This window comes from Macaca fascicularis, chromosome 7 (genome assembly GCF_037993035.2).
Source record: "Macaca fascicularis isolate 582-1 chromosome 7, T2T-MFA8v1.1".
In the NCBI taxonomy this organism is placed as follows: Eukaryota; Metazoa; Chordata; class Mammalia; order Primates; family Cercopithecidae; genus Macaca; species Macaca fascicularis.
This window is the reverse complement of record NC_088381.1, coordinates 4489704-4505182: the sequence shown is the minus strand read 5'-3', so window position 1 is coordinate 4505182 and position 15479 is coordinate 4489704. Positions and strand designations below refer to the sequence as shown.

At 43.6% G+C, this 15479-nt stretch overlaps 1 long non-coding RNA gene across 3 annotated transcripts in view; it reads left to right on the top strand.

Moving 5' to 3' along the window:
* LOC102131280 (uncharacterized) overlaps positions 1 to 15479 on the top strand; it is a 125321-nt gene that overhangs the window by 16389 nt on the left and 93453 nt on the right. The window lies entirely within an intron of this gene.

Below are 15479 nucleotides of genomic sequence, written 5' to 3'. Positions count from 1 at the left end.
ATTCAAAATAGGTTTTGCACAGGTGTGGAAAACCTGATAGAGGCAACAACAGGCCAGGTGTGGTGGCTTATGCCTGTAATGCCAGCATATTGGGAGGCCAAAGTGGGTGGATTGCTTGAGTCCAGGAGTTCAAGACCAGTCTGGGCAACATGGAGAAACTGTCTCTACAAAAAAATAGAAAAATTTAGCTTGGTATAATGGCACACACCTGTGGTCCCAGATACTCAGGAGGCTGAGGCAGGTGGATGGATTGAGCCCAAGAGGTCAAGGATGCAGTGAGCCATGATTGTGTGCCTGCACTGCAGCCTGAGCAATAACGCAGACCCTCTCAAGAAAGAAGAGCGAGAGAGAGAGAGAGAGAGAGAGAAAGGAAAGAGGGAAAGAAGGAAGGAAAGGAAGGAAGGAAGAAAATATAACATATCCCCAACCCTCCAGCAGTGATCTAAGAGATAGACACAGGCTGAGTGGTGATTCTGCATATGTGCTGGTTAAACAAAGAATCCCACAGCAGGAAGGACTCTCCACTCACCCCACACACAAGTTCCTGTTCAACACACCGCTACACAGCACCAGGGTTGTTCCCAGGGACCATGCCTAAAAACCCACAAAGACATCGGACTTCATTCTGAACACCCATGGCCATGTATAGTGCTGACTTGTTTTTTTGGTCTATAAAAATGGGGTGTATTGTCTACACCACAGTAATAGTGACAGTGAGAAAATGAGCTCCTGTGGCCTAGAGACTTGGAAGAGACATTCAGCTTCATGGATGTCGTTTCTCATTCTTAGATGAGAATAACTGTTCCTGTTCCTTAGGCGGTGGTATTTGAGCATTTGTAATTGAAGAAAACTAACTTCTTTAAGCTCATACTTTATTACTTGAGACATGAGAGCTTCATTTAAGGTTCTCATTTTAAAACATGGTGGGTGCTTCCATTTATGTCATTTGAACTGGAGATACTATCATACTTAGGTGACTTCCCTAAGTTCCCCATGTTCAAATCCCTTTTTATCTTCATCTCAATGCATGTTTTCTAATCTATCATGATGAGGAGTGTGAACATCGTGCTTCACCAAACCAGGAAGCAATTAAAAAACAAAAAGCTGGAACGGCAAGTCATAAATTAGACATAAGTAAATGTCCATCAGGGTGATGGAGACTGGAGAGATGAGGTTTAAAAGAAAATAGGCGGCCGGGCGCGGTGGCTCCAGCCTGTAATCCCAGCACTTTGGGAGGCCGAGACGGGCGGATCACAAGGTCAGGAGATCAAGACCATCCTGGCTAACACGGTGAAACCCCGTCTCTACTAAAAAATACAAAAAACTAGCCGGGCGAGGTGGCGGGCGCCTGTAGTCCCAGCTACTCGGGAGGCTGAGGCAGGAGAATAGTGTGAACCCGGGAGGCAGAGCTTGCAGTGAGCTGAGATCCGGCCACTGCACTCCAGCCTGGGCAACAGAGCCAGACTCCGTCTCAAAAAAATAAAGAAAACAGGCACTAAACTCAAAGCTGTGCTAAATGATATCACAGGCACAGATGTCATCGTGTGGGACTCCAAGTTCCCAAACAACCTCTCTGACAGCACAAAAAATATGATTTCCCATAATAAAGTAAGCTACCAGGTTTCAGAGTGGCTGTCCTGGACACTACAATTTTCAAAAAACTATCATTGCAAACAAGCCAAATTATTAGACCTCTTCGTGAGGCAAGTACCCAACACTCTTTCTCCATCCACACTTTAGAGTGATTGGAAGTTAGAGTTCAATGGATGGATGGCTCATATATTTGAAATCACGATTTCATGTTCACTTTATTCAGTCTCTCTGAAGCCTTAAATCTAGGTCAGGGAAACATTCATGTAACTCATTACAATTATGCTCCCTCCTCAATGGATTTCTAGGACCATCAGGTTTTTGTTTTGTTTTGTTTTGTTTTTGAGACAGAGTCTCACTCTGTCGCCCAGGCTGGAGTGCAGTGGCGCGATCTTCGCTCACTGCAAGCTCCGCCTCCCGAGTTCACGCCATTCTCCTGCCTCAGCCTCCCAAGTAGCTGGGACTACAGACACCCGCCACCACGCCCGGCTAATTTTTTGTGTTTTTAGTAGAGATAGGATTTCACCATGTTAGCCAGGATGGTCTTGATCTCCTGACTTCATGATCCACCCATCTCGGCCTGCCAAAGTGCTGGGATACAGGCGTGAACCACCACGCCCGGCCAGGACCATCATTTTAAAAATTGCTTCAACATACGTAAAATAGGGATTTCAGTACTCCAGTAAAAGCTCTCCATTTTTAATAGTTAGCATTCCATGGAGGGCAGGTCTTTGCATACCTACCACCAAAATATGAGGAAGCCAAACAGCTGAAGACAGAGGCTGATATAACCAGTCTCTCAGAAAGAAACATTCAGTGGGGGTTTCTGGAGAGATGTTAGAGTCACACATAGGACTTGTATACCATGGGGAAGGAGTGTGTAGGAAAGCTGAAGTCTGCCTGTCAGGGAAAGGCAGAAACACCATGTGAATCTAAGCGCAGGATTCATAGTTGTGGTGGTTCTGACCTAAGGGCAGGATTGACAGAAAAATCATAATTTTCACAAGGAACAGTAGATGCAATAGAAATCTTATCCCCGCTGGGCGCGGTGTCTCATGCCTGTAATCCCAGCACTTTGGGAGGCCGAGGCAGGCGGATCACGAGGTCAGGAGATCGAGACCATCCTGGCTAACACGGTGAAACCCCGTCTCTACTAAAAATACAAAAAACTAGCCAGGCGTGGTGGCGGGCGCCTGTAGTCCCAGCTACTCGGAGGCTGAGGCAGAAGAATAGCGTGAACCCGGGAGGCGGAGCTTGTAGTGAGCCGAGATTGCGTCCCTGCATTCCAGCCTGGGCGACACAGCGAGACTCCATCTCAAAAAAAAAAAAAAAGAAATCTTATCCCCTAGTGTGCATATAAAGGAAAAAAAAATATACAGAAAGCTTAGAGGCAGTCCCAGAACTGGGAAAATGAGAAGTCAACATGGTGAGTTAGCTTTCAAGATTGAGTTGTTTTTGCCTCCACTGCTAGGTAGAGGGTAAATGGAGTTGGTCAGCTGATGTGAAAGTGTAAGTCTGTTTCCTCAGTAATCTATCGTAATAGAGAAGATGAGGCACCCCTGTTTCCAAATAGTCATTGGCAGTCAGAGAGAAAAGTGCCACATTCCCTTCCTCCTGTGATACACATGGAACTGAGTGCAGGTCTGGCTGATCTATGCATGCAAAAGCAATGACAAGGAGGACATGCAGGGTGACAGGAAAGTGACTTTATTTTCCAAATCCAGCAGTGGGGAAATGACTGGAATTATACCTCTATATACCAGTTCAAAGTTCAAAGTTTGGGCTGAGGGCAGAGGTTTAGAGAAAGGGAAGCATGACATGGGAGGCGTGCAGGAGCTGTGCAGATTCAGGGAGTCTGTGTCTTACTCCAATGTGTATCTTGAGTTGTGGTCCACCTGGAACTGCAGACTGATACCATCTCGATAGTGCCAGGTCATAGATACCCATCCTGAGGCAGTCTTCAAGAGAGAGACAATTCCACAGCTGGGCCTTTATGTTTGGTTCATTTTAAATTAGCCTCTGGTATTTTTTGACAGGCATATAGTTAGATAATCATGCATGGTGTGAGTTTAGCCAGCTAGGTAAATGTGTGTAAGGCACGGACGTGTACAGTGGGAAACCGAAGGGGGTGTGGTTCCAAAGTATATTTCAAGGTTCTACTTGAAGACTAAGGCAATGGTTTCTGCAGTTTGCTTCAAGGTTACATCTCGAGACTGGGAAGAAAATAAAGAGAAAGAAAACACTTAGATGTATTTTGAAGCTAAATGACTCGATTATACTCCTTCGCCATAAAGGTCCATTCCATTTCAATGGAAAGTGGGCAACAGCATTCCATCTAGCTTCTTCCTGCTGAGAAGGGGCACAGTTAGAGGGTATCAGATTGGAATCTGTTTACCTGAAGTTAGAAATATTCGTGGGTTCCCAGACTAATATGAGAATGTGTTGGAGCGTTATGGTGTGGGGACACAAAAGTTTCTGAAAAAGTTTTTCCTGCATCTTCATACAGTTACTGAAAAGCAACAAAAACTGCAGCAACCAAACAGAACAGGAAGTAGAATACCAACTATACCATATATGAGAGTCTTTCGTGGACCTGGAAGTCGACCAAACCATGACATTGTGGGATCCTGGTAGAGGACAGTTATAGCAGAAATATGAGTATTCAGTGCATGCATAGCTTGGGTTATATCGTGAGAATAATCTGGTGTGTATACGCACCATTCAGTCTTAATGCACAAGCGTCACACTGGGCTGCAGTTAGGATATCTAAGGCCAAAGGGTTCTGTAGAGTCACTTGTCTAATCTGCGAGTTTTTTCAGTGAGAAGGGTAATGTTGGGTTAGGTGTCATGACAGGCAGCAGCTCTATACTTAGAATCTCTACTTATAATTCTACATCTACGTTTGCTGTCTGGGAGGAAAAGATGGCTAGTGAGTAGAACCAACAGCGTGCCCATTTTTGATGGGGTGTTGTCTGGCCTTCACATTTTCCCATTTGTCAGAGAGAGAGTCCAGATGGGACAGGATGTGTCCTGGTAGGTAAGGGCACCCCCAGGCGTACCTGCCGGTTCAGTGGTAAGGTAAGTAATACCAGCTATGACTGCCTCAGACCCATAGCTAACTCCAGGAGAAAGGATAGGCTCCACCATGTAGCTTGACACTATTTTGCCATCCTAGCCACATATTATTAGTTAGTTGATGGGTTTAGCCACGTTGCTAAGAGGTAACCATCCCTTAGCCTGGCTGCTAGTGTGGGGTGTGTTGCTCTTGTGTTTTGGGATGCATAGAGGTGCATGACCCGTTGCCTGAATTTGCACCATCATCAGTCATCCTATGTTGTCATGTTCAGCATAGTCTATAGAGGGGGTGACATTAACCTGCTTACGAGCCAGATGGAAGATATGTTTCCAGGTTTCCCCAAACGTGGAGCACTCATGGTGAGTGGTTCTGTAATCATAGATGGGAAATGGGTGAGAATTTTTACTCTTGTCCTGCGTATAAACATAACTCCACGTGCTCGAGGTGGTAGCTTTGATGTGCTTGGTTGTGCAATGGCAAGTCAGCAGGGGCACCCCCCCCCCCACAGAAAGGGGTACCTCCCCCACAGACCCAGCAGTCTGTTTTGTTTTGGAGGAAAGCCACAGTCTACACCCATTCATGTAGTTTCAGCAAAGATCAGGTATGTGCCTATTACTCTAGAATTAACTGAGAACTTCATGTTAATGAAAGTATATTGCTTATCTCTCCTCCTTTTTCTCTTAATTACTTCAAATCTTTCCTTGGCTCACATAACCAGGTAGGCATCTGAGTGAAGCCCACCTTTCAGTCTTTGAAGGGACTCAGCCCTTTGTACTATATCCTGTTAGGGGGGCTACATTCCATCCTGGGATCGTTTGTAGTGCACAAGATGCATCCTTGTGTAATTTTCCGAAGGATATTTTGGAAGTGTGGGCTACTGAGATGTGGTTGCACTAGGCTGGCGAGGGCATCTCTCCCATAGTGCGTTCCTTTACGTAGATGTTTTGAGACTGGATAAACCAAGGCCTTGGGGAGTATCATCATCCTGTGGGTGTCAGTTTTCCAGGGAAATTGGAATCTCTTTAATCAAACCCCTGGTTCGGGCACATTTGGGATCTTGTTCAGTGTAATGAAGTTTAAAATCTAGTAATTCCAAATGGAATATTCATGTCCCAGAATCTGTGCAACCCAAGCAGCTCATTTTGCAGCTTTGCCAGCTGCCTGGTTACCTTTGGTCATGAATTATCTCTCTGGTGTTGGGGAAGTGCATGATGGAAATCTGGGCCGGCAAGGCAATTGCCTCTGCTAGGGCCAGAATTTCTCTTGGGTGTTTAATATCTGTATTTTCTGATGGCAAGCAGCCTCCTCTGTGTTTCCACATCACCCAATGGGCGTGCATGTCCAGGAATGCATGTATGGAGTCAGAATAAATGTTTACTCCCTTTTCCTGGGACAGTTCTAAAGACTCAGGTAAGAGCAATTAACTCAGCTCTTTGTGCAGAGGTAGCTGCAGGGAGGGCACGGTCTTCTGTTACCCTTTTGGTCGTCATCATGGCACATCCGGCTCTGGGCACATCTTTCATTAAGCTGCTCCCATCAGTGTAGTTCGAGTCCAGAGCACTCATTGTCTAGTCTGACAGGTTCAGCTCCAATAAGCTGCATCGAGGATTTACAGTCCTGCTTTACCCAGGGTTGTGTTCAGTGGCTGAGAGCAGTGTGGCAGGGTTTAGAGCCATGGTGGTTTGTAGGGTGATATTTGGATCATGTGAGAGGATGGCCTGGTATCTGCCCATTCACCCCACAGTGAGCCAGTAGCCTCCCTTTTGTTCTAGCAAAGTCAGCACCTGATGGGGCATAAACATGGTAACTGGCTGTCTCAGAGTAAATTTTTCTACTTCCTGTAGGACTTCACAGTGGGCACTTTTGCCCAGAGGAAGGGGGGCCATCCCTTCATCTTTGGCCTAATTGTTTAGAGAAATAGGCCACGGATTATGGGGCATCTCCCAGCATTTAGATTAGCACGCCCAGACCTATGTTTTGTTTCTCTTGGATGCCGAATTTGAACAGCTTCTGGGAATTTGGTATCCCAGTGCAGGGGCTGATATCAGCTTTTCTTTGATGGTATAAAATGTTTGTTGGCCTTTAGATGTCCAGAGAAGGGCCTCTGAGTCTAGTCCCTTTAGGGATTCATAGAGGGTTTTAGTCATTAGTTCAAACTTAGGAATCCAAATCTGGCAGAAGCTAACCCTTTATAAGAATCTCTGCAGTTGCCCCCATTCTCTGGGGCTTTATGGCTGCAATTGCCTGTTTTTGACCAGACCAGGTTCCTTTGGCCTTGCTTTAACCTAAAGCCAAGACAGGTTACTTTCTACTTACATATTTGGGCCTTCTTGGGAATACTTTGTATCCGTATTGTACCAGGTGATTTAGAACTAAGATGACCTCAGCTAAGCATTTCCTTTAGTTGTGGCTGGTATTAATTATCTATGTGTTGTAGCCAGACTCCTTAATCTTGTTGTAGGTCTCCTAAGTCTTTTGCCAGTATTTCCCAAAAATTGTTGGTGCGTTTTTTTTAACACATTGAGGCCCCACTGTCCAAGAGTATTGAAAGGTTGTTTTAGTCTCTGGGTTCTGTCATTTAAAAAAATAATAATAATTGTTGTGTCTTTTTTTCAATTGGAGGGCAGAAAAAAAGCATCTTTTAGATCTAGCACTGAAAAGCATTCATAATATCTATATATAGCAGTCAGTAGAGTGTATGGGTTAGACACCATTGGGTGACTATCCAAGACTGTTATTAACGGCTCTCACATCTTGGGCAAATTTATATTTGTTGAAGTGTAGCTTCCTTGCAGGCACAATAGGGCTATGACATGGGGATCTGCAAGGATGAGTCAATCCATCTGCTCAAATTTTTGCAAGACTGCATTTATTCCTTCTAAGGGTTCCTTTATTAATGTATACTGATTGTTTTTTGTTTTTTGTTTTTTTTTTTTGCCTCCCCCCAACCCCCATCCGGGGCACAGTAGCCCCTTCTTTTTTTTTTCTATATGTACTCACTGTGTATTTCTTGTTTTTCCTGGGATTCTATCTGCCTATTCACAATTACCCATTCTCTCATAGACTTCTGAGGGAAAATTCTTTCTTCTTAAGGCAAGTGAATAATATCTTAGTTGCATCTTAGTTGCTTGCTCTAGCAGGACCTGTAGCCATAGTTGTTTCTCTGGGGAGAAATTACTTGAGTATTTAATTTTCATAATAGGTCTTTTCCCAGCAAGGGGATTGGGCATTCTGGCATATGGAAATAGCAATGCCTTAGGTCCAAACATTTTAGTTTGCATTCTAAAGATTGTAGGAAAGCCTTTTGTTGCATTCTTCTTGCAACTCCTATCACAGGTACAATCATTTTGGTGCTTTTTGCTCCTAAGGTGTTAAGAACTGAATAGTTTGCCCAGTATCAACCAGGAAATCAAATAACTTTTTCCTCACTGTCAGTCATACCCAGGGTTCCTGTGGGGAAATTTTCATTGTCACTGAGGGATTAAGAAGAGCCCCCAGGCATCCCTGTCCCTGCTCCATTATTTGCCTGTGGGCTTTTTCTTTGTCATATTCCTCCTTTTTCTGGCCCCTTGTTCCTTTCTTTTGGGACAGTCATCCTTTCAGTGACCTTTCTCCTTACACTAGGCACACTGGCTGTGTTCCAGAGGCTTGCCTCGATTTTTCTGATGCAGAGGCTTCCTTGTTCATTCTACATTTATGGTTGCATCTTCTGTTTCTTTGTCTCTCCAGCTGGAAAGGGGTCATTCCTAGTGAGGCTTCCTGTCTTCGTACCCTCTTCCTGAGTCTAATCAGGATGAATGTTTGTGAATATTCCAGATGGGCCATGTCCCCTTATCAATTGGAACCCCAGTTAGGGTTTGCATCCAGAATGGTCCCTTCAGGTTTGGGGTATTTGGATTCATTCCATGGAGGCACCAAGACTCTTGATCTTCTTTTGCCTGCAGTCAGAAGCATATTTAGGAGAGACTACACATCGGCTCAAGTACACTGGTGGGTAGCACAGACACACATAGAGATCAGTCATTTTCTGGGGATCCATTCTATAAGGTGGTGATTTTCCGTTTCACAAGTTAGATGTTGAAAATGGGCTGGATGTCCAGTAATGTCTGACAGGTTGCCCACTCGCATCCAAGCCACCCATGGCCATCCTTGTAAATGGGAATTCCCTTGCTCCTGCCATGGCACTTCTTGCTAAACCATGTACCCTGACAAGCACTGGAGGGAGAGGCCATCTCTGTTCTCCCATTATACTGAGGTGGCAGAGTAGCTCCCTCTTATTGGTCTGATACCTCACTTGGTAGCATCAAGGCAATCAAGGCCAACGTAGAGGCCAGCGCTAAAGGCCTTGTATGGCAGTACCGCAGTGGGAGCTGTTAGGGGTGGAGCAGAGGCCAGGTGCATTCTGGCTTTGGTGGTTGGAGCTGCTAAAACAGCTGGGTGTTGGACATTTAAAAGTCCTAATTCTTATTCATTCCTTTCTGCCTGAGTTTGGCTCTCTGGCTTGTGAAGAGCCTTTTTTCCATTCTGTCCTTTGGTACAGCTAGCAGTTGGCATCTTCTCTCATGGTATGAATCCTGATTTTCGAAAAGCATGAAGTCTTGGACACACGGTATTTTTTCTAATTTTCCAGACTTCTGACAAAATGAGTCTAACTGCATTAAAGACTAGTATTGGTTACATCCATTCAGAGGTCAAAATTTATAACCTAACTTGTCCATAGTCCAAACAGCACTGCAATAATAGACCATTTTTCTCTTAGTCATGGGCTCATAGCTCTAGGCTCTACAGTTAGCTAGGATATGCTCCAGGGGCTTCCCAGAGGGGATAGAGACCTTGTTTCCCCTCCTGGCTTAGTTTCTATATCCATACTGCTCACCCCCATTGAAACAGTGATGACAGCTTTTATTTGTTGTCTCTCTTCCGTTCTGCACTGCTCATAGCCTTCAACCAGAACTCCAGGGTCGGAAAGACTTTTCTAGCTTCATATAAGTGTTTTGTTTAATTTAGGAGAGCTAAATAATTAAACATGAGGCCAAAGTACATAAGAAAGTGGCAGTCTTTTATTGCAAATATGCGCTCACTCTCGGGCGAGGTTCTCTGGTCCTCAGGTGTGGGGGGCCAAGGAAGTCGCGCCGGTGCTCTCGGGTGAGGTTCTCCGGCCCACGAAAACGGGGGTCGAAGAAGTCACACCGGCTCCAGCCGGCAGCGGACTTTTATGCATTGGTACTGGAAGGGGGAGGGCAGTGGGCAGGATAAGGGCGTGATGGGGCGTCTCCATAGGCATGGCCAGGTAAGTTTCGATGTCTTCGGATTGACGTCACCTGGCGCATGCTCGGTTGATCTGCATCTTCCCAGTGCAGGCTGCATTTTCCCACGTGCGGGAAAGTTGGTGAGGAAGAACCCGGAAGCAACATGGATTGTGCCTTCTTGTTCACCTTCCTCCATCTTGTCCTCTCTCCCTCACCCAAACAATAAGCAGTGCACTTAATACCACCCATGGTCCTAAAAGGAACACTTGTGCAAATCTCACCACACAGCTGGGACAGCCAAAGAGATCAGAGAAGAAACTCCTTGGGCAGGCTGGTGATTAGCAGCAGCTGGCACAGCATTCCCCGCCACCGCCCCCTACCCTGGTCCACCAGCACATCAACTTCATCCCCAGTCCACATTCTGCTGTACTTAGTAACCTAGTAGAGGGTAACCGAATGGCAACAAATTAAATGGTAAATTAGGCAGACAAAAAGGGCAGAGGGGTTGGAGTCAGGACTGCCTAAACACTTATTCCGTATGCTGGTAAGCTTTTTGTTTCACATAAACAACATTAAGCACCATAAGCATGGTGGCAAGCGCTTTAGATAACCTATGGAATAGTTCACATGCTTCTTTTCTCCATGAAAACTGGCACAGTTAGGAGAAGTGCTCCAGCGTCCTGAAAAGAGTGACCCCTGCTGGGGCAGTGAGGGCTGTTTTCCTCCAGGGCTGGATCCTGGATGGAGTGGGCTCCTGCAGATCACCTTGCAGAGGAAAGGAGGAGGAGGAGAGAGAGACAGAGATGAGGGCCTAAATGTAGATTTTGCACACTTTTACAGTTGCAGATTCAGACTGCACAGGCCTGAGCAGATCCTCACCAAAGGACTGGGTAAAAGTCCTGAAACCTCATCTCAATTTCAGGTGCCCTCCCACCAATCAGCTGACTCCAAGTGGAGCAAAGCCCAGGTCTTGACTTAGATACAGGTACTATACACACCCAGATGACGTCACAATCAGCTGTGTCTAAACAGAGCAGAGTTCAGGTGACATCACAGAACAGGCAGAGGCAGTTCAGGATGTATTCTGGTTGCCTTACCCAGCTCTGAAGGCTGTCAGCCTCTTCACATGTCACTTGCCCCATGGTAGGAAGTGTAGTAGGCAGCTGGTGCAGTGGCAAGAAGAGAAAGGAAGTTCCCCAAGACAAAGACATCTCGGCAGGTAACGGGAAATTCCCTAGAGCCCCAGTCATGGGATCAGCTCGCTGGAAGCAGGTGGCATTTCTGGGTAGTTTCTTTCCCTTCCAGTGGCCTGAATGGGTACGCCTTGGTGTGCTTGTGTGTCTGATTGCCCCATTCATCGGAAACCTGACCGATGGTTTCAGGAACTCTGAGTGTGTCGTTCCCCTCTATGTGTCCATGTGTTCTCATCATTTAGCTCCCACTTATAAGTGAGAACATGCACTATTTGGTTTTCTGTTCCTGTGTTAGCTTGCTAAGGATAATGGACTGCAGCTCCATTCATGTCCTTGCATAGGACATCATCTGGTTCTTCTTTATAGCTGCATAGTATTCCATGGTGTATATGTACCACATTTTCTTTATACAGTCTGTCGTTGATGGACGATTTAGGTTGATTTCATGTTTTTGCTATTGTGAATAGTGCTGCAGTGAACATATGTGTTCATGTGTCTTTATAACAGAATCATTTGTATTCCTTTGGATATATACTTAGAAATGGGATTGTTGGGTGAAATGGCAGTTCTGTCTTTAGGTCTTTTAGGAATCACCACACTGTCTTCCACAATGATTTAACTAATTTACACTCCCACCAACAGTGTATAAGTGTTCCTTTTTCTCCACAATCTTGCCAGCCTCTGTTATTTGTTTGACTATTTGTTATTTGTTATTTTTTGACTTTCTAAAATGGCCATTCTGACTGGTGTTAGATGGTATTTCATTTTGGTTTTGATTTGCATTACTCCAATAATGAGTAATGTTGAGAAGATTCAAATAAATACAATCAGAAGCAACAAGGGTGATATTACCACCAACCCCACAGAAATATGAACAACCATCAGAGAATATTATGAACACCTCCACGGACATAAACTAGAAAATCTAGAAGCAATGGAAAATTCCTGCACAAATACACCCTCCCAAGACTGGGGAGGAACTGAATCCCTGAACAGACCAAGAATGGCTCTGAAATTGAGGCAGTAATAAATAGTCTCAGTGACAAATTTTTTAAATGCCACTTGGAAAATGTACACATAATTTTGGTCTATTCAGCACATATATTTGTAACAATCTCTTTTAGGAAGGATGTTAAAATATTTTATTATTTTTTCTCATTTAGCTTAATATTTTAAAAATATTTTTCTGCTGGCAACTATTTAGATCTCCATTTTCATTGACATAGTCAATAATTTACCCACCTTTCTATTAAATAATAGCAGATCAACTGATATGTATTATTTTATACTGAACTTTGGCACTCTTGACATAATTCATATATGAATAGTCATCCAAATGTCTTGCCCATCCCAGTGAAGATGGGATTCATCAGCCAAGATTGAACAGGAATTTGCTCACTTGAAAGCAGCAAGCAATACAAAAGCAAGAAAAGGGTAGAAGAAATTCAGGAGTCCCACAAGCAGATGAGGATTTATTTAGGGCCTGAGAAGGTGCAGGGACCCCTCATAGGGGCCTGTGGACCACCCCAAGCATGGAAATAAAGGAAAATCTTGAGTCCATTCACAGAAATACCAGGCACCTCTCTGCCTCTGAGAAGTACATGAGCCACTTGATAAGCAAGAAGGTAATAGTAAGTTAAAACAGTAGCAAGGAATTGAGAGTCATGAGAATATGGGGTTCCCCATAGAAACTAAAAATCAAAGCTTAACATATGTCCCTGAGTTTTTCAGAAACCTGCGCCTCTACCAAATGGATCCACTGGCACATAGACCTCAGATAAGGGGGATTTATGAAATGAACTCTGCCATTCTTTATTCTGAATTTCTTCCTGAGGGCTCTACAGGATGTTATGTCTATGAGCCAGACTTACCATTATTTTCTGCTGATCCCAAATTTTCTGACGAATTTTAGTTCTTAAATAATTACAAATCAGAAAATCTATGAATCCCCCTATGACCTGTAAGCTTCCACTTCAAGATTCTTCATCCTTTTAGGCTGAAACCAATGTGTAACCTCAATATATCAATTTACGACTGTGTCTAACCCCTGCCTCTGTGTCTTTAAAATCCCCTACCTGTAAACTGTCTGATAGTTTTGGTCTTTATTTTATTTTATTTTATTATTTTATTGTTTTATTTTATTTTTGAGACGGAGGTTTGCTCTTGTAGCCCAGGCTGGAGGACAGTGGCTCCATCTCAGCTCACTGCAACCTCTGCCTCCTGAGTTCAAACGATTCTCCTGCCTCAGCCTCCTGAGTAGCCAGGATTACAGGTGGGTGCCCCCATGCCCAGCTAATTTTTGCATTTTAGTAGAGATGGGGTTTCCCCATGTTGGCCAGGTTGGTCTCAAACTCCTAACCTCAAGTGATCCGCCCTCGTCAGCCTCCCATAGTGTCGGGATAACAGGTGTTAGCCATCATGCCCGGCCTGTCTGCGTGTCTTCTTAAATGTTCTTTGATACTCCCATGCAAACTTCATGATGTTCTCATGTTTCTCAGATTGTACCATGAATTTATTCTTGCTATCCGATCCCCCTGCCCTTGTTTTTTTGATGCATTCTGTCCTTTAAGTAGTGCATTTAGAACACTGACATTTAGCTGGGTGTGGTGGCTCACGCCTGTAATCTCAGCACTTTGGGAGGCTGAGGTGGGCGGATCACAAGGTCAGGAGATGGAGACCATCCTGGCTAACACCGTGAAACCCCATCTCTACTAAAAATACAACAAATTAGCCGGGTGTGGCGGCGGGCACCTGTAGTCCCAGCTGCTGGGGAGGCTGAGGCAGGAGAATGGCATGAACCCGGGAGACGGAGCTTGCAGTGAGCCAAGATGGCACCACTGCACTCCAGCCTGGGTGACAGAGCGAGACTCCATCTCAAAAAAAAAAAAAAAAAAAAAACCTTGACATTTAAAGTGATTATTGATATTAAAAATCTACCAAAATTTATTACTAACTTTATTTGTTGATTTGTCTTTGTTCCTATTTTTGTATTTCACTCATTTTCTACCTTTTGTTGTTTTGAGCACTTTATATCAGTTCATCTCATTTCTTAGCATATCTTTTTTTTTTTTTTACCTTTTTAGTGGCTAATCTAGGTAATAATTTTATTCTCAATCTAACAACGGCTTGTTAAACACAATAGTAGTGTGAATATATTTGATTAGGTATGGTTAAATATGTATCATTGTGTGTGTGTATATATACTATATATATACATACAAACATGTGCATTTATGCTTAAGTGAATAACTGCAATGAGTGACAGAAGGAAAGAATTAGGGTTATTCTGTTACTGTAAGGTGTTCATACTACATCTTAAGTGATATTGTTACTTGAAAGGGGGCTTGGATTAGTTAGAAATGTGAATTGCAAACTGTAGGGCAGCCTCAGTTCCTTGCTGGCTGTTGACCAGAGGCTGCATTCAGTTTCTTCCCACGTTGACTTCTCCCACATGGCAGAATGCTCTATCAAAGCCATGAAGTCAAAGAGCTAGCAAGACCAAAAAAAATAACAAATTTACATAACATAATCAATCGTGTGACATCTGATATTCTTGTATTATTGTGTTGTGTGAAAGCAAGTCACATTTCATGCCCATAGTCACAGGGAGAGGATTACAATACACGGTCATGCACCCTGGCAGGTGGGGATCACTGGGCACCATCTTAAGGTCTACCAGCCACATCAGGTCCTGTCTGATGTGCGACAGTTTCCCAGTCTTCATTTATCTTGAAGAATCTTAGCCCTTATGAAAAGAACTGGTCAGGTATTTTATAGGAAGCATCACAGTGTGGATTCACCTGATGATTTCTCATTATTTGAATAGAATTATAGACTTAATTTGAACACCTTTATCTTAATTTGAAGACAATAAAAACTGAACAATATATTATTTAGAAATATAAACCTAGACATAAAAATAATATAAAAAGGAAATGACAAATAGAAAACTGAAAATAATAGTAACCTTAATGGGGGTAAAAAATGCCATGAAATTGCGGAGATGCACATTTGGGGCATCAACAATATTGATAATATTGTTTGTTATGGTCAGTAGTGAATTTTAAAAAAAGAAAAAACTTTTCTATTTTACGTTAGCTTTGGACTTACAGAACAGTTGCGTAGTCAGCATGGAGAGTTAACATGTAACCAACACAGAGTTTCCATTTTTATTAACCTCTTATATTAGCATGGGTATTTGTCACAATTAACACACCAACATTATGCATTCTCATTCACTGATATCCACATATTAATCAGATTTCTTTTTTTCCTACTTAATGTCTGTTTTCTGTGCTAGGATCTCTTCCAGGATAACTCATTTAGATATCATGTCTCCTTAAGCTTTTTTTGTCTCTGCAGTTTCTCTGA